This window comes from Ascidiella aspersa, chromosome 4 (assembly GCF_963924565.1).
Source record: "Ascidiella aspersa chromosome 4, kaAscAspe10.2, whole genome shotgun sequence".
Taxonomy (NCBI): Eukaryota; Metazoa; Chordata; class Ascidiacea; order Phlebobranchia; family Ascidiidae; genus Ascidiella; species Ascidiella aspersa.
In genome coordinates this window covers 22,089,614-22,110,419 of record NC_139450.1, presented here as the reverse complement: position 1 = coordinate 22,110,419, position 20,806 = coordinate 22,089,614, and the positions used below count along the sequence as shown (strand labels likewise).

Here is a 20,806-nt window from a genome sequence, read left to right as displayed (position 1 = left end):
TTGTGCGAGCGACTAACGTATGATAACAGGTGCAGAGATTTCACAATTAAGAGCGTTAAGTTGCAAAAGAAACATTCCATCGTAATACGCGCAAAGTGCGCTACGGGGTTACTCAATGTCAACTTCAGGCCAATATTTATCAAGGTTATCTGCCGCAGCGTAATTGTCAAGTTATAGTAACGCATTACTGGCAGTGGTAGCTCTTCATTCGTTGCAGGATGCTTGTTAAGTTCAAAAAAGCAATTGCAGCCAAATCTCCCTTTTTTGCAACTGCAATGAAGCTGGCAATTGAACAAAAGTAGTGGCTCCAGTTTTTTTTTAATATTTGCAGTTTCCTAATTTTATAAATTTGCCTTTACTTATTTTGCGCTAACTGCTAACATTGTTTGCTGTGTTACTGTGTAGAGCTCCAAAATTCAATACACAACACAGCACAGACAGCGCACGTTGGTTACAAAAAATACATAAAAACATTTCGGTAAACCCCCGTACTAGTAAAATGTTTTCCTTCGCTCATAAAATTGTTACTTTTTACACAGTTTCGATTAGAAACAGGAGTATCAACCAAAAGAATTATTGTGGAGTTCAACCAAAGAATTATTGAGGAGAAGGGAAGGACGTGGCCCGCATGCGGCCCGTGAGAACATTTTAAGCTGCTCGCAACGCACTTTCGTATAAAATAACAATTATCTCTTCGCGTATCCAATGATTTTGACCGCGTGAACGCTTGATATGGATAACGTAACAGAAATAGAAGAAAAAAAGAAGCACGCTTTAAGTATAGAAACGTAAAATTTGCGGTAGACATTAACTTTTGCAGCGACGGCTGAAGTGACTCTACGCTGACCTCGACAATATGATAAACGAACTTAAATCCAAGTACAATTAAAATCTTTATTTTTGTTGTTGTTAAAGTAAATCTGTATCAGAACCAGCCCGCCGATATAATTCGCCCGCCGCCTCTTTGAAAAATTGGACACGAGTCTATTTCAAATACTTTTTAGCTATTTTAAGTGTGTAAATGCTAAAAATATTCGCGCTTCGCGCGAATGATCTTTCTAATTGCAGTGTGTTTATGTTTTGATGCTTTTTTTGCACTAGATCAGCGCTTCTTTACTGTTGCGCCGTGGAAAGCTGTGCGTCGCAGACAAACGGAAAACGTATTAAAAAAAAATAGACAAATATTTTTTACTATTTTTTTTCAAATGTAACAAAATCTTGCAGGAAATTTTCGCTTTTTCGGGAAAAAGCAAGATATTTAGTTAGACAATAGACATGGTAGCGTCTTTCAGCAATAGTCTTCATCACACTAGGAAACCGGCCAACTGTAAGGGCTAAACGTATTACTTTTTCGCGCTACGCGGAATGATTTGTTTAACAACCTGAATAAAGTTATTTTGAACGAGTTAGTTTGTTTGGCCAGCCGATGGTATTTTTACCTGAATTATGACGTCACGCAATGATATACTTTTGTGACGTCATATCTGAAAAAAATGTGACGTCATACCTGAAAAAAAGTTCATGGCTCTCCCCAAACTAAAATTCTAGATCCGCGCCTGTTCATGTTGTTCACAATTTTAAGCACAAATCTTTAATGGCTGCGATAGATAATATGTACGGGTAATCTTATTATTTGTTCTCCCAAACAACTTTATGACGTGACGCAAACGCAGATAAACATTTGACAGTGTCTATAAATAAGTACGGAGACGTTACACGTTAACACGCCTCTGCTAAATGCCTTTATGGCCAGGCGATGTGTACTAAAGCCTAACGAGACGGGATCTTAACTTAATCAGTAAATCGTAACTGGAACTGATCCGGACCATTTAATCAACTGAAATAATGTAACGACAGACTTTATTATGCTGGACTGTGTTAGTATTGTGTCACAAATTTAATTATTGTAACCCTTTGAAGCATAACTAATGTGTTAGGCCGCGGGAACTGCCGTCCGGGTCGGCTACCCGCCGCCACGGTTTCCCCTCAGGGATATAACTTTGTGCGAGTTTCGTAGCCTCCCTTTTCTCAGCGCTGCGTGATAACTTTGTGTCGATTTCGTTAGCTATTGCGTGGTGTCGTTTTGATGATCATTCGTCGGGTGGATACCGAGCGAATCGGACGCATTTCGAGCACAGTTTGCAATCTCGTGGGTCAGAGACAAGCTGTAGCCTTATGCGAGCACTTGGTGTGCATGGTTATTTGCCGTATACTGATTGTCGTTCTGTCCAATAAACGTCTTGCTCGAGAAAGTAAAGTCATTCCTATCCTTAGCAGCTACTTTGGGGATTGTGTCCCGATCTAGTCTGCGACAATTGGGGGCTCGTCCGGGAAGTAAACAAGGTTTGACTTAGAGACCTCTTCAAGACGTGGTAGAAATGGACCAGATAATCGAGGCAGGAAAGAGCATGGGACTCGAAGGTGATGACCTGGTGAAGTTCATGCAGCAGCAGCAGGCCGCAGAACGCGAAGAACGTCGCTTGGGACGCGAAGAAGCTGAGAAAGCCCGCAAAGCAGCGACCGAAGAAGCTGAGAAAGACCGCAAAGCTACATCAGGGTTGGTAGCCGAGGTGGCATATACGGGCGTTTATGTCGCATATACGGGCGGAGATGTCGCATATACGGGCGTTCGCATAATATCGCATAAACGGGCGAATTTCTCTACTGAACATACTGTGTGGTTTAACGCGTCAAAACAGCGTTCGAATAAATTTTAGTTGGCCTTTATAAAATGTTTGTGTTGCCTGACAGTTATGACGTCATATTATGTCTTCATCATTATGTCACACAAATCTAGTGGTGTAGTAAATTACCCACATATTTGGCTAGGTCGCATATACGGGCGTTCGCATAATATCGCATAAACGGGCGAATTTCTCTACTGAACATACTGTGTGGTGTAAGGCGTCGGAATGGCGTTCTATCAGATTTTAGTAGGCCATTATCAAATGTTTTTGTTGCCTGACAGTTATGACGTCATATGATGTCTTCATCATAACGTCACACTCATCAAGTGGTGTAGTAAATTACCCATATATTTGGCTAGGTCGCATATACGGGAGTTCGCATAATGTCGTATATACGGGCGAATTTCTCTACCGAACATACTGTGTGGTGTAAGGCGTCGGAATGGCGTTCTATCAGATTTTAGTAGGCCATTATGAAGTGTTTGTGTTGCCTGACAGTTATTACGTCATATCATGTCTTCATCGTAACGTCACACTCATCAAGTGCTGAAGTAAATAGCTCATATTTGGCTAGGTCGCATATACGGGCGTTCGCATAATGTCGCATATACGGGCGAATTTCTCTACAGAACATACTGTGTGGTGTAAGGCGTCGGAATGGCGTTCTATCAGATTTTAGTAGGCCATTATGAAGTGTTTGTGTTGCCTGACAGTTATGACGTCATATCATGTCTTCATCGTAACGTCACACTCATCAAGTGCTGTAGTAAATAGCTCATATTTGGCTAGGTCGCATATACGGGCGTTCGCATAATGTCGCATATACGGGCGAATTTCTCTACAGAACATACTGTGTGGTGTAAGGCGTCGGAATGGCGTTCTATCAGATTTTAGTAGGCCATTATGAAGTGTTTGTGTTGCCTGACAGTTATGACGTCATATTATGTCTTCATCGTAACGTCACACTCATCAAGTGCTGTATAGTAAATAGCTCATATTTGGCTAGGTCGCATATATGGGCGTTCGCATAATGTCGCATATACGGGCGAATTTCTCTACAGAAAATACTGTGTCGTGTAAGGCGTCGGAATGGCGTTCGAATAAATTTTAGTTGGCTATTAGATTTTTTTATTATGGTTCTACTGAGGACCGCGACTGAAGTGACAAGAAGGATTAGGAAAATATAAAATGAATTTATTTAATTTTAAGTTAAAAAATTTATTCGAACGCCGTTTTGACGCCTTACACCAGGAGTCGGCAACCTTTTTTGCACTGCAGCCCCGTAGTTTTGTCGCGGGCCGGCCTTCAATATAAACAAATGTCCGTAAAGGAAATTTATTACAATTTTTGCAATGCGAACTTTAAGCTTGTTTTGCCGCAACGAGATGCTCCCTCTAGGAATTATTGAACTTAATGAAACCCGCGGGGGGATCCGGCCCGCCAAGCAATTAAACCCAGTCCGCGGCTTATTTCAAGCCGCTGTTTTTAGGCCATTCCTTTGTAAGAAGTCACACTTTGTATTATAATATTGTATTTTAGTTCCTTTTTTGACAAAAGTACAACTGAAAAGTATAGAAAAGACATACGTAAAATGTCAGAAAATACATTCAGCTTTTTGGCTTTTTTCTGTCATTTTATAGAGGCTTGCTAACACTAATTAAAATTCATAGCCATAAAGCCTACGTTTTTTTTGAAACCTTGCCTGCTTAAATATTAAAAAAATAGATCATTTCATTATGGGATGTTGTTTATATATGTAACTCAAAAAAAAGATATGGCCACATTACACGTAGTTAGAACATTACATGAGCTTGATACTAATTCTTATTTTCACCATACCGGTCAACCATGGACTATATTTAAACGAAAATTAATGTGTTTTAAATATAAAAATATATTTAATTGTTTTTGTGCATTTTTCCTACGTACAGTTTGGGTTTAAATCAAAATTTAATCTGGCAACCCTGCTACGGACCGGTAACAAACTCCTTGCGGACCGGCACCGGTCCGCGGACCGGCGTTTGCCGACTACTGCCTTACACCACGCAGTATGTTCGGTAGAGAAATTCGCCCGTATATGCGACCTAGCCAAATATATGGGTAATTTACTACACCACTAGATTTGTGTGACGTAGTGATGAAGACATAATATGACGTCATAACAGTCAGGCAACAAAAACATTTTATAATGGCCTACTAAAATCTGATAGAACGCCATTCCGACGCCTTACACCACACAGTATGTTCAGTAGAGAAATTCGCCCGTATATGCGACATTATGCGAACGCCCGTATATGCGACATCTCCGCCTGTATATGCGACCTACAAGCGCCCGTATATGCGACATAAACGCCCGCATATGCGACCTCGGCTACCAACCCCTCTCCAAAGCTAAGGCAGCAGCCGAAGTAAGGCTGACCGAAGAAGCTGAGAAAGCCCGCGAAGAAGCTCGGAAAATCAGAGAATATGAAATGGAAGTAAAACGCCTGGATGCAGAGATGTCCAGGTCGCGCATATCGCAAGGCCAGGTCGCGCAAGGCAACTACCTCACGAAATGGACTAAGTTATCTAAGTGGAACTGCGAAAACGTGTTACATGAGCTTACACTGAAAGAACAGTTCTTACAATCCTGCCCAAAGGAACTTGCAACTCACCTTAAGGAGCAGTCTCCGAATTCAAACGACGCCATGACGACAATGGCGGAGCAGTTCTTGTCAGCACATGGGTGTGGAATGGCCGATACAATGGGTACATCAAGAAACCCGATAGGGGCAGACCCAAAAGAGAGACAGCGCCCACGACCGGAACAACGGTTCCCTATGAGATGCTTCATATGTGACAAGACAGGGCGCATTGCTAAAGATTGCAGGTCCCGTTCTGTTCCTGAGAGACCACTTCGGATGACGAGCGCGGCATTGCAGACCGAAGGAGAGGTGGAGCCGGAAGGTGGTTACGGTTTACCACTCGTGAAGGGATTCGTGGGAGATCATTCTATCACTGCGATGCGTGACACAGGGTGTACTGTACAGGGATCTTAGTTGATAGAACGTTTGTCCGTGACGATGAAATTACCGGCCGTCAGGGTCGAGTGAAGATGTCAAACGGGCGCTTGGTCGAGACGGAGGTGGCCCAAATCTACATCGACACGCCCTACTTCTCTGGAAAGACCGAAGCATTCTGTCTCCCGAATGCATCACACGACTTGTTTATAGGCAATGTGCCTGGCATAAAGGGATCAACTAATCCGGAAAAATTATTCGCTGAAGTCAACGCTATGACCAGGTCACAGGCACAGCCTGAGAAAAGAAAACCTCTAGCCGTGCCGGACGCCGACAGGTGGCCTATCTCAAATAAACCTGGGTTTCGACAGGCTCAGCTCGATGACACATCAATAGAAGAACTCTGGCAAGCCACAAGGAAAATCGCAAGGGGTCTGCAAGTTACAAAGTACAAGACTATCGATGGGCTGCTGTACCGAATGTACCTACACCACAAAGTTAACAACGGGAAGTGGCTGAAGCAGCTGGTCGTCCCAAATCGATTGCGGCAAAAGGTCATGGAAGTCGCCCATGATTCGATGATGGGGGGACATATGGGAATAAAGAAGACATTGGACAAAATTCTAGGAAGCTTTCACTGGCCAGGAATTCAAGGCGAGGTTAAACGGTTCTGTCGATCTTGTGACGTGTGTCAGAGGGCAGTTAACGAATGGAGCGTTATCAGGGTGCCTTTGCAGAAACCACCGGTAATCGACGTTCCCTTTAAGAGGGTTGCGGTGGACCTTATTGGACCTATACATCCGCCGAGTGAAGACGGTCATCGCTATATTTTAACGCTCGTGGATAACGCCACACGGTATCCCGAAGCAACGGCATTAAAGACGATAACAATAGAGGCGGTCGCTGAAGCGCTGGTAGACATGTACAGTCGGCTTGGTATACCAGACGAAGTCCTAAGTGATCTTGGAACTCAGTTCGTTTCTGATTGTATGAAAGTGGGAGGCTGCTCATGATAAAGCATCTATCTACAACTCCCTATCACCCGATGTGCAACGGATTGGTGGAGAAGTACAACGGGATGCTAAAGAAAATGCTAAAGAGACTATGTTGCGACCAGCCCAAACAATGGAACAGGTATATCAGTGCGCTGTTGTTTGCCTACAGAGAAGTGCCGCAGGATTCTACTGGATTTTCGCCGTTTGAACAGATGTTTGGACGTACAATTCGCGGACCGATGACCATCCTGAGCGAGATGTGGACAAATGCGGAGACGGAAGCAGCAGTGAAGACCAGCTACCAATACGTGATTGACTTGAAGAAGCGGATGGAAACTACAAATCCGTGATCTAGTGATGCGGCCCGTGGGTTGATATACATTGTTTCAATTGGATCTCAGAGTATTTTCAAATTGAGACCATTGTCGTAATGCCACCTCCAGCTTGCGCCTTGCGTCGTACGCCATATGCCTTCTTCTTTCCTCTCGTTTCGCCCCTTTTATCTCGCATGTGTTGTGTAAGATTATTTTATTGCAGACACGTCTGATTCTGGGTTTTGGCGGTGTAGGCTACGCAGCTCTTAAAGTTCTAATAAAACAAAAAGGGCAAAACGACGCAAGGGCTCCTCCATCTGATCCGGACGACTCCAACGATACTCAGCAAACTAAAGGCCAGTCATTGAACATATTGTGCATTATTTGTGAAAATCGTAAAGCCTTTACTCGGTACGTTGCATTCGGTGTGATTTTCATTGTGTCTATCCCTGTGTTGCCTATAACTGGATATAAACGGTATAAGCATGTTTTCTTCTACTTTTTTAAACGATAAAAAACAAACAAATAAAAAACAAACTGTAGCCTTATGTTGTTTTGTATGGTTTCCAGCCTGAAACACTTTCAACTAAATCGGCCGCTTACGCTAGAAGAACTCGGAATATTTGGATTACCAGTTACTAAAACTTCTCTGGACACATTCTATGCTACATTTGAAAGCAGCAGTTTCAATAAAATTAAAAATATATTAAATTGCTTGGGTCACATCTCACTAAAAGCAAATGTATAGTCTTCCTTGCTCCGGAAGATTTTGATGTCCTCCTGGTTTAAACGGCTATATAGATCGTCAGAGAAACCAACACAATTGTATTTGGTGACAAAACAGATCTCCTATAGACCTATATAGTTCTGTTGATTTATCACGCTCACGAAGATCGGGATAGACCCAAGTTGTATTTTCATCCTAAACCAAAAAGTAACTTCTAATTTAAATAAAACAATGGATATCAAATTAGTTAAGTGTCATCTTGAAAAAGGAATATCACAGAGTATATTATTCATAACTTACAATACATTAATTCGGCACGTTGTCGCGTTCTTTTGGTGTAGGAAAATTAAAAGCGTTGACTCTATACGGTACACGACACGACAAACAATGTGTATAATTGCTATGGCTTTTAAATCGTCTATTCTACATAGTCTTCTTTCGATGTCATTACAAGAGGATACAAAGCAGTAATTTTTTTATAGTGGCGAAGTACACCAAATTCGCCAAAATGAACATATGTTTCAAAAGTCTCACGTCTATGATATGCATGGCAATTAAACACCAACACAACGTTACTGTTCTTGTGAAACCGATTTTGTGCTTCCGCATATTATCCCTAAAACAAAATGTTGCGGCACTTTTTTATTTTTATCGTTATAAATTGTTCTTTCTTTAGAAAAGCAAGACCATGATCTGTCCAGCAATACAATGACCTACAATCACTGGGGAACACAATTTTTGTTGACTTCGATCTAACAATTGTTTTTGGCTAACTTTTGGGCGCTGAATCTAAAAATGACATCAGTTTTTCTCTATCACGTCAAGTTTTTGAGCTAGGCACCCACCAATTTTTTTGAAAAAATACAACGTTTAAGACATCTGCGTTCATTGTATAAAATGCTGTAAGAACTACAAGCAACCGAAAGTAACTCAATGGTATTCAATTAAACATTTGTACAACTTTATTCTGTTCCTTAAACGGATATTGCTTCTGCAGGACAAATAAAGTGCGAGTTTTAGGGCAAACAATTACGCTTGTAGGGGTCAGTTACGCTTGTAGCTTCTCCTGGCATGTTTGAGCTGTGGGCAGTCTCGCCTTATACTCCAGCAATAGTCAGCCAGCATATGCTAGTCCCATCTTCCCTGATATGTTTCCTCCATCACCTTCAGATCTTGGAGGAATCTTTCTCCTTGCTCATCACTGACTGCACCAAGGTTTTTCGGGAAAGCAAGATGGCTATGCAACAAAATGCATCTTGATGCTCCCGTTTCAGCCGAGTTCTTTGTACCTTTACAGTAGCTTCTGAACAATTTTGATATAATCTCTGCCAGTGAATTCCCAAGAAATCCCTTGATAATGATTTTAAATGACAACCGCGCATTTTCTTTTTGGACATTGAACCACTAAAACGTACATATTTGATGAGTTGCCGAATTGGTGCACCATCAAATACACCAGCCTTACTTGTTTGTGTTGCCAGGACAGGAAAAGCCAAAACGAGGAAATTAAAACAGTTGCTTTCTCATTTGACGATGCTTTAACGAATTGCTTCATTGGTCCGAGCTTTATGTGCATCTCTGTCAACAAGTGACTCATGTAGAATGATGGGATGACCAGGTTTAAGGTCAGATCTGTGAGGCCAGTTCTTCTCTACACAGTGCTGATCTCGAGATCTGCTGTCCCACATACACAAATAGCCGGGGTACTTTGTGTATCCATGTTGCTGACCAAGAAGAAAACATACCATTTTGAGGTCAACACATATGATCCAATTGTGCTTTATTGCAACAATTCAAGGAATCTTTTTATGTTTCCGTATCCTTTACGTAGAATAACTGAATGGGCAATTTGATCTCTCATTAGCTTCGATTTTATTGTTTTTATTTGCTTCTACTTTCTATTCTGGATTCCATATTGACATATTTCTTAAATCAAGTAATTACATTCCAAGCTTCTATGAAACTACAGCGAGGCAACACGTATTTTAAGTCAGCGGATTTAACAAGCTTTTTAAACGTGTATCGACCTAAATCAATGTCTGTGCCTTTTTTCCTTAATAATTCAGTTGACCCTTTTTGTATATGACAATTACTATATGATTATAGCTTGTGCATTCCTATTACGTAAGCAAAAGCAATACGGCTATTCGTGAAAAGTAGCTTATTTTTGTATGTTGTAGAGTAAAAACTTGACGTGATAGAGGAAAACTGGTGGCATTTTTAAAATCAGCACATCGGAATTAGCCTAAATCAAGTGCAAAAGCAAAGTCAACAATTTTTTTTGCAAAATTGTTCCCCAGTGAATAGGACTATTGTTAACCAAGACGTTTAACTCAATCCTGCTGAAACGTCGTTTAAGTATGAAAGTAATTGTTAATTTCTTTATTATCGCAAGTCTGGGCAAGCGAAGCGAGCATAAATTATTTTGGTGTGAAATTTTTCTTGAATTGCTTTCAAGTTTTTATCACATAGGACTCACCGCTGCGTTGTGATACTGCATGCTCAATGAGAACTTTGCATGAAAGCACAAATGACTTTGCATGAAGCACAAATGCTCTGCTAAACCAATTCCATTTTCAAAATGAAGACGGAGATATAGTGACAATAACACTAAAAGTCGTATTTTACGTTTATCGAATATGGAGTGCGAGAGAGACGAACTTATTTTATGTTGACGAAGTGTTGAAATTCTAAAAGCTCATGTTTAAAATTGCTGTAGCCTACTTTCTTGCCATATTGAGCGATCAAACGTCACAGCCATGTAGGAATTATTACGTCACACGAAACAGTGTGCCGCGTTTTAAGTTGGGAAAACCAGTTGACGATTGAGTTGACTCGACGCCTATTTTACTACATAAGCTTTGCTATATATTTGTAGGTGCGAACAAACGCTTCGCAGATGGTACTTTTCTACCTCGCCTGTTCACGATTAAAGAATAAAGTTTTGTTTTTAGCACATAGGGGACTGTTTCTAAGAAGTTTATAGGTCAAAATAAAGTCAAGATTTGTCAAATTATGGCTTTTGACAAAATTTTGTGTTTCTAGAGCAGGGGTGGGCAAGCTTTTTGAACCACGGGCCAAATTGTTTTTTTATTTTTGACAAGCGGGCCATGTGACTAAATGAAAAGACAATAGTGTTAAGCTACAGTTTATTAGAAACATTAGTTACATTATTTAACATGTTTCTGAAATTAAATGACATGATAAACAAAACACGGCAGTCTGAACAAAGTCCTTAAGCAATATTTTTTGCCAAAGTATCGAAATTTGGGGTTAATTTGGTTGTGGCGATTGTCAGAACAGATTTTAGGTGTGAATCTGACAACTGAGATCTATACTTAGATTTGTTGAAATTCATCAGGCTGAAAGTCTGTTCACAAATGTATGTTGAGCCAAACAAAACCAACATTCTCTGCGCCATTTTTCGAATTTTTGGGAACCTGGCATCACTTAACGAAGCGTAGAAGTAATTCAGTTTCAGGGTTTCGAATTTGTCTTTTAAAAGGTAGTCACTCTGAAGATCGATCAGTTCCAGTTGTAACTCTGGTGGTGCAGTCGTAGCAACTTGAGACAGGGGGAGATGAGACGATTTAAAATGGTATTTTGAGTTGTTCAAAATCAAGAAATCTACGGCAGAATTCTTGGTGCAGATTATCCAGTAATTTGCTGTATTTATTCGCATGTTTATGGGCTTCTTTCATCGTCGCTAGAGTAGGGAAATGCACAAAAGAATTGTTGAAAATCTTTTCTGAGAATAAAGTTAATTTAGATTTAAAAGCCTCAACTTTTGTGTACATTTGGTGGGCGAAGAGATATTTTCCTTGCAGTCTTATGTTCAACTCATTCATATGTGTTAATATGTCCACAGCAAAAGCAAAATCACCAAGCCAATTTATGTCTTCTAGCTCAGGCAAGTCATCAGTTTTTCCGATTAAATTAAAAAATGAGCTAATGGCATCCTTCAGTTCCCAGACACGTTTACATGCTTTCCCTAGACTTATAACCAGCGAACATGAGAATGGTAAAGCAAGTCTTGATGTTCAGAATCTATTTCCTCAAGAAACTTTATAAATTGTCGATGGTGAAGTCCTCTCCCTTTTATGTAATTGATCAGTTGCACCACTGCCTTCACAACATGATTAAGCTGCAATACAGACTTACATAGTGCCTCTTGGTTGATGATGCAGTGTAAAAAAGTTATATCCATCCCAGGGCTTTCCTCTTCCATCTTATCTTTAAGTCTTTTCATCAGTCCAATATTTTTCCCGTCAGATTTAGTGATCCATCTGTGGTGACATTTGCAAGTTTGCTCCAAGGTAGCTTCAGCCTGTCAATCACACCAGACACTTTGATAAAAAGGTCCTCTCCTCGTGTTTTCCCCTTTAGCGATTCCATGGCTAAGAGTTCTTCTATAATCTTAAAATTGGTATTAATCCCTCTGACAAAAACCAAAAGCTGGGCGGTGTCCTTAACGTCATTACTTTCGTCCAATGCCAAGGAATAAAATATAAATGATTCTGCTTTTCCTTTTAACTCTCTGGCTAAGTGCTCGTCAATTTGTTCTACACGGCGAGTTACTGTTCTTCGTGATAAACTAATTTGTTCGTATTTGTTTTGTTGCATCTGGACACAAAAGATCGGCTGTCTCTACCATACACGGCTTAATAAACTCTCCATCAGAGAACGGCTTGCTTGCTTTTGCTATTCTAAAAGCCAGTAAAAAGCTTGCCTTGGTGATTGACTGATGAATGGCTCTTTGCTGGTAAAGAGTATTTTGTTGTATCCAAAAATTTGTTGTTAATCTTTGCAAAGTAGTTACTCGTTGTTGAGTTGACTGGCCACTAAGATAGTTTGCGTGGTTGGTGCCAAAATGGCGGCGGATGTTGTACTCTTTTAAAACAGCAACTTTATTTTGGCATATAAGACATACCGCGGTTGATCCGACTTCTGTAAAAAAATATTTTGCTGTCCATTCCTTTTTGAATGTTCTGCGCTCACTATCCACTTTTCGCTTCTTTAATGCACTCATTGAATATCATACAGTGATAATTTAGCTAGTTATCAACAAGTTTAGCAACAAATCTTATTTAGCTTTCACACTGAAACTGTTAGCATAACTTGATTAATGTGATACTCACAAAGCTTCAAAAACTTTACTAAACGAGCTATTCTTTAAATATTTAAGTAGGCTAGCTCAGCAGATTAATTTGTTAAACAAAGTTTCAACAATTGAACTGTGACGTAACAATGAACCAAATTAACAATAAACCAAATCAACAATAAATGTTTTTGGGGTTAATGGATACGGTAATCAAAAAATAGTAATGAATTGGTTTAAGCTAATTGTCAGACAGGCCAGACTATGCAACCCAGCGGGCCGTAGTTTGCCCATGTCTGTTCTAGAGAGTACTTTTTGTAAATCAAGAACTGCGACACAATCAGTGTCTCCTCTAAGAAAATTTTCTACTGCGCAAATATTTCTTGAAGTGCACAAGAATATTTTTGTGGTGCGCAAGAATATTTTAAGGCGGCGTTGGCAGGGGCCCGCGGCGGATGAATGTTTTTTGTATTGGGGCAAAGAGTGAAAATTTTAAAGATGACGTCATAAAGCGTGACGACATGAAACAAGGATAAGGAAAACAATGCGATCGCGCGAAAAAAATCCGAATATTTGGGTTAAATTGACAAAATGTTTAATTTTACAAACATAATGCGTGATGCTTTTTCGCGCACAAACAAAAATCACAAACTATCCGCTCATTTGATTTATCAAGATGATTTTGTCAATTTGTGAAGGCGCCATTATTGGCCCCACAGCTGTATCTGCACCTAAATAGTGTAAAAACTGTAATTGTGTTAATAAATTTACGCCCTTAAAATAAGTTTCGGTTTCATGATCCCAAATTATTGTCAAACACTCCACTGCTATGTTCGGTCTCTCGATTTTCCTGAGTAGACATTTTATTCTACTTGAGATAAAAAACATACACACCGTGGAAGATAAAACCGATTAGACAAAGTAATTTATTACGTCACAATGGTCTATGCGAATTTGAGTTATTTACTTGCTTTTAGCTACAAACCTCAATGAAAAAATGGCTAATCTCAAACTTTGTGGCAAAAAAAGTGAAGATTTTTGGTTTTAGTTTGAGAATGATTTAGGTGCGCAAAACCAAATTTTACTGCGCAAAAGTAAATTTTACTGCGCAATTTGTCTGGTGTGGCTGCGCAATTGCGCAGTTGCGCACCTTAGAGGGAACACTGGACACAATTAAACCGTATTAACCCATAAAAGCAGGAAATATGTCATAACTCCCACTTGAATCAGCAGTAACTTTTATCGCAAATGGTCCATTATTTATTCATTGTTACGTATTTAAATAATTCTTATAAAACACTTCCTCTTCATAAACCGGGTCTTTTCGAAGATCAACAGTTTGGATTTTAGGAATAGCCTACTGACATTTTGTAATACAAAAATACCTAAGCAAGCTTTTCTGTAGTTTTTCTGTATTCGCTGTTTATTAGAATTTACCATGCGGAGAAAATCGAGGCAAAGCGCCCTTTCCACAAGGACAAAATAACACAAGCTACCTAAATCTATCTCCAAAAAACACGGTGCACTTTTTATAATCCATAAAACACCTTGACTTTTCGATAAAATATTACGATAACTGGCATAAATTTCAAGAAAGAACTGTGGCCTCTAAATATAAGCAATTTCGTTAGGTCAAAATAAAGCTAAAAAGTCAAAAAAAAAATTTTTAGGTCAAAATAAAAATGGCCCTACTAATTACATAGAACAGCGTGGTCCAACTACTAGCCAGCGGACTCTTTTTATTACGGGCGATCTTATTTTTATGAACAAAGGCTAAAAAATGTACTGCCAGCGATTAAAATGTATGCTCACACAATCACCCATTGCTGCAGTTGCTCCTCTTTTATTTCGCTGCTGTTAGTGCCCCCAGATCAAACTCTTTACAAAAATGCAATTTTTGCCAAATTATTTAGTTAATGCAATTTTCTATACAGATTTGCAATATGACCAATAACTCTTTGGCCTAAACAGTGCCTATATATTGTCAATATATAGGCACAGGCCTAAACGACCGGGTTAGTTTGCGTCACGGATCAAAGAAGAAAACGCGGGTAATTTCTCACGTGTGCAAAACACTGATTCTTTGATACAAACTGTGGCGCTGGTCTAGGCTACCACAGTTTTGCAGCAAGGGCAACAATAAGGTAGTTTAAAAGTTCAAAGATAAATAGTTACAAGTGGTGGCGAGCTAAACGTTTTAAAGTAACGCGACATTTCTTGTTATCGCATATTTTCATTTTTCGAGTCATAAAGGCAAAAGCGCGTCTCTTGCGATTGGTGTGATTTGGGTCATGTGAATTGTGAAGCTCCGTGGGTTTATATTGCTCACATTATTTGGGTTAGGGTGAGAGTTAGCGTTTGGGTTTGGTGGGTAGTATTATTACATTTATTCTTACAAATTTATGCCTACCTTGCAATGTGAACATTGACAACTCGTTTGGTTAGTGTTAAAATAAATGTGGTAGGATTCTAGACCAGCGCCGTTCTTTCTATACACTTTTTTCGCACTGTATTGAAACATGAAGCTAAATTTTTAAATTGCCCAAGAATTTTTTGAAAATATTTTTGGGCGTAGGTTAGTATTAGGGTATTTTAAATTCCTATTTAGGTATAAAAAATACAAGAAGCCTTTAAACTTATGCAAAATTACAATTAGAACAAACTAGAAAAGGCTTTTCAACCATTCCAGGATTATATTTTCATAATAATTTAAAAAAAAATATTAGCTGAACCTTTCAAAATAACATTTCTAACATAAAACCTTTAAAAAACTTGTTGTTTCTGTGAAAAAACGTCTTTAGTCTTGGCGAAAAGTAGTACACTCAATTTCTCGCTAAAAACGCGTTTAGTTGTGTCTGACTGCTTTGCATAAATTTGCGTCAAGTCTATTTGGTGGACACGCAACAACAAAGGAAGCAGCGTTTCACCTCATTAGTCTCGATCAGACTGCTTTTCAAAATGACAATGTTTGTAAAAAAAATCTGTAAAAATTGAATCAAGATAAATCATCTTTCTATCAAACTTATCTGTTGGTTTTCCTTTGTCAAAAATCCATTCACCCTGGGAATAACCAGTCACTGGTTTAAGAAACGGTGTTATAAGATACTCTAAGGTTAGAGCAATTACGAAAGGCCTGAAGCCAAAACAAAACGTGTTTTTATGTGAACATGGTTCATGCCATAAACATTTCCTAAAATCACATTTCGTAAAAGATAATAACTTGCCAAAAAACAAGAAGTTAATAACAGATTAATTTTACAAGTTATGAACATCTGCCCGACACTCTATTATTGGACATCCAAGCCGAGATAAGTGTTTGAATAAAGTAAGCTTTGTTGCTTTTTATATTGATGTTAATTTTAAAAGATGCACTTTGCTTCACATGAATCTTTTATTATAGAGTGATCATCAGTATATTGTAGGAATGTTAAAATGGAGAGTTAAAGGTCAACTTTAGGCTAATACTCATTCTTTTGGCATATTATTGAACTGCCTAACACAGGGGTGGGCAAATTTTTTCTAATGACGACAAAAAACATATTCAGAAAGTTCTCTGTGGGCCATTAAAACTTTAACTGTGTAGACTTATGCATCTTATTATAACAACTGCAACAACTGTTAATCACGGTATAAAACTAGGTATTTAGCAATTAAGGGGTCTAACTAAATGTTACATTCAATGTAGGAACAAAATTTGTGCTAAGAGCAAACAGATTTTGCTCTTTGATAGATGACTTAGCCAAAAAACTATGAGGAATGGCCCCGTGTCCAGTTTGTAAAATAGGACGCTGGCGGATTGTTTGCGTTGGTTCACCTTTGCCTAACACATTATGTGACTGGTAAAGTGAAAACTATAACAACAATTATTTTTTATAAATCACACTCAAGGGTTATAGAATTATAATTACACTCAGTACAATAGTTTCTGTACGTCTAGCCTCAACTGTTTACTGGATTATTGAACGTGTAAGATTTTTTTCATGTAGATGTTCTTGTCCCTTGCTACTATCATGCCTCTCCTAAAATAGCGAAATGCTTACAAAGTTATATATTGCAGTATATACTGCTAAGCTATGGGAAGAATTTTGCCAAATTTTAAAGTTTAAGCAGTCAAAAAAGTTTCAGCAGTCAATTTTATATAAACCTTCTAAATTTCTCTGGTCAAATATTCGAAGATTGTTATATAATCATGTTTGTGCTCAAGTAGTCTAACCCTAAAATTTTTCAATGGTAACAAATATAACAAGTTAAAGTTAGACTATGTCTTGTAGGCCTGTCTGGACCAGATTTGAAAGTTTGACCTGCCTGGGGGATTTAACTTGCACTAAAAAGCTGCGGATCTAAAAAATTGCGGTGAAGTTGTTCGGTCATGTTGTCTTGTTGTGTAAACACACACAACTTTAGCTGCAGTTGTTTGTTAGGTGCAATTTATTTCCATGATGAATAATATTAATTAAAAGTTGCACTCACCAGTTGGAGGAGAGTCTGACAATTAGAACTCCCCTTCACCCCCCCTTGAATTCGCACAAATAGTTTGTTTATTTCGTTTTTGTGGTTCCACAATTGGATTGGAATACCTCTAGGTTTGTTTAGAATGAGATATTTTACTTTGAACATCCCTCGAGGTGTGCTTAGCAATAAGTTTATTTATGCAAATGCGTACAAATATATTGCTGGTTTATTCAGTGACAAGCATTATGGTTGATACTTATTTATGAAATGTTATTCTAACAGTATTTCAAGTAGTTTACAATTGAATAATTGGAATTCTGCAACAATAGAAATCTTCCTTCCTAAAACAATAATAAAATATATGTGTGTAGCAAAGTTATTCAATTGAATCTAAGTATCTCCAATTAATGAAAGAAGGAGATCAATTTCCTGCTACATCAAAAATATTTGAAATCAATTCAGGAACTACTAGAAAATGGCAGATTTGAACAAAAGTGAATTAATCAAAACTGAAGAAACTTTTTCAAAATTGCCACAAAACAGTTCTGTTGAAAACCATTTGTTTACTACATCAATGTTAGAAGAAGAAAAAAAACTAATAGCCGAAGGATCTCTTGCATCAGATTTAGTTACGCAAGATGGATTGGCCCAATGGCAACACATTTCTGAGGATATGCGCATGAATCAATTACAGCATCTTTTGGATAAAAGTAGCATTTATGCAAACTATCTACTTGGTGTCATTGAAAAAGATAAGGAAAAACAAAAACGTCGAGCTGAAAGAAGACAGAAAAAACACCTTAAAGAACAACAAAATTTATCAATGAATAGTACCATAAATTCCAAACAGCAAAATGCAGTGCCTAATTTGAAAGTAACTCGGAAGAGAAAGAAAAATAGTATAGATGAAACCTTTCAATCCCCTGCCAAGGTGAAGAAGGTCATAAAAAGCAATCAAACAGAAAAAGTAGAGTCTACCACATCAAATAATTGCTCACACCCAAGGCCGAAATTGGAAGTTGGTTGTAAAGTAAAAGTTGTGTATAAATTAGACAACTCTGAAGATGATCTTCATGAAGGCAAGATTCTTGATATTTGTAATGTCAACAAGGAATGGAAATATTTGATTCATTTTGCAGGTCGTAAAAAGTCAGATGATAAATGGGTTTGTAAAACAGCAATTATAAGTGATATTAATGATGATTCTGATGAAGAAAACAACAACCAGGCAAGTTTAGCTGTAACAAAGAAGGAAAAGGAAATAGCTAAAATTGATTCACAAGCTTTGTTTCAATCTAAACTTTATCTTGGCAAACACGCTGAAAACGATATTAAATTTGTCCATGGTGTAAAATATCTTAATGAAAAAGTTATTCCGGATTCTCAACCTGTTTTGTTAACAGGTGGTATATTAAGGGATTATCAAATCGCCGGTTATGAGTGGTTAAAAATTTTATTTGACAATGCAGTTAATGGCATTTTAGCTGACGAAATGGGATTGGGGAAAACCATACAATGTATTGCACTAATTTCACGCCTTGTGAAGTTAGGCTTCCCTGGCCCTTACATGGTATGTGCTCCAATGTCCACAATATGTAATTGGTTTACAGAGTTTAATCGGTTTTCTCCACAGATTCCTGTGATGTTATATCATGGCTCTGCAGCTGAGCGACATATTTTGCAACCAAAAATAGGTGAGAAAAGTGAAAATTTGATGTGTTGTCCAGTTGTGGTAACTTCCTATGAAATCCTAATACGAGATAGTCAAAGTTTGGCAAAGCATTCCTGGGACTACCTGGTGATTGATGAAGGACACAGATTAAAAAACATGAATTGTCGGCTAATAAAGGAGCTTCGAAAGCTGAAAGTTAATGCCAAATTGCTGTTGACTGGCACACCACTACAGAATAATCTTACAGAACTTTGGTCGTTGCTTAATTTCCTTTTACCTGAAGTCTTTAATGATTTAAGTACGTTTGAAGCTTGGTTTGATTTGGACAAAATTCAAAACGGAACACAATTAATCGATTCTGGTAAGGAAAAGAATGTGATCTTAATGCTGCATAAGATTCTGGCACCTTTTTTACTGAGAAGAACTAAGGCAGATGTCAGTTTATCATTACCACCCAAAAAAGAATTGCTTGTATTTGTTCCTCTATCCCAAAAGCAAAGCGAGTTTTATCAGGCACTGACTAATCAAACTATAATGCAATATTTGAAAAATAAAGGCTCTGAGAAAAAAAATGATGAAGATGTTGATTGCCACAAAAAGTTCAATGGAAGCAATGAAAATAAAATAAACTTTACTGCTCATAAAACTCGAAGTTCCACATTAGACTATCGAATCACGCAGCAACGGGAGAAATCTTACTTTCAAGATTATGAAACTTCTGTTATAAAGGTATCGTTGAATAATGTTGCAATGCAGCTGCGTAAATGTTGTAACCACCCTTATCTAATTGAATATCCCCTAATACCTGGCACAGATATATACAGGGTAGATGAAGATATTGTGTCGTCTTGCGGAAAGTTGGAACTTCTTGATAGAATGCTACCCGTACTTCAAAATGATGGACACAAAGTTCTCATTTTTAGTCAAATGACAAAAATTCTTGATATTTTAGAAGACTATTGTCGTTTCCGAAGTTACAGCTATGTAAGACTAGATGGAAGCACCAAATGCACTGATAGGAAAATAATGATTGATGAGTACAACAATGATTCTGACATGTTTATGTTTTTGCTTTCAACACGAGCTGGTGGCCTGGGAATTAATCTCACAGCAGCTGACACAGTTATTATTTATGACTCTGATTGGAATCCTCAGAATGACCTACAAGCTCAAGATCGATGTCACAGAATTGGCCAAACACGGCCTGTTATAGTTTATCGCTTGGTTGCTGCCAACACTGTAGATCAATTTATGGTGGAGAGAGCTGAAACTAAACGTGTCCTTGAGCGAGTTGTTATGAACAGGTCAAAATTCAAAGGCAAGCTACAAGAAGATATCACCTCTGATCAATTTATTTCTGGAGAGTCAATGTCAATCCTAAAAATGCTTCAAGCCTCTGTCGGCAAAGATAAGTGTGCAGTAAAACCAATTTCTGAAAATAACTTGTTAAAAATTCTTGACAGAGATCAACTTTTAAAAACCTCTGATGTCAATATTGGATGTGGAATTTTTAGAAGTCTTGATTAACTTAATGTGCTGAATAACCCTTGTTTTTTGTATCTTATGTTATTTTAGATGTGTTTTCTATTATATACTATGTTATTTCCATTCTAATGTTATTTTTAATCATATGGATGTATTTGTTAAATTTGTACCCTAACCTTACACAACATTCTTTAATTTCCTTAGTTTTTGATAACAAAAGTTGTTAAGTTAACAATCACCTTGTATGTGCTTCTCTAAAATTCTGTTATTTGAAGTTATTTTTATTTTGTTTTTTTTGTTAGAAAAAATGTACGTCCGATATCAATTAAATTACATGCAATTAATTTGAAGTAAATCCTAATAGAAAATTGCGGTTT

General features: G+C 38.1%; 1 pseudogene; it reads left to right on the top strand.

The window, feature by feature from the left end:
* Nucleotides 1-17,561: 17,561 nt before the first annotated feature.
* Nucleotides 17,562-20,732, top strand: LOC146148666 (lymphocyte-specific helicase pseudogene; annotated as a pseudogene).
* The last annotated feature ends 74 nt before the right edge of the window (nt 20,733-20,806 follow it).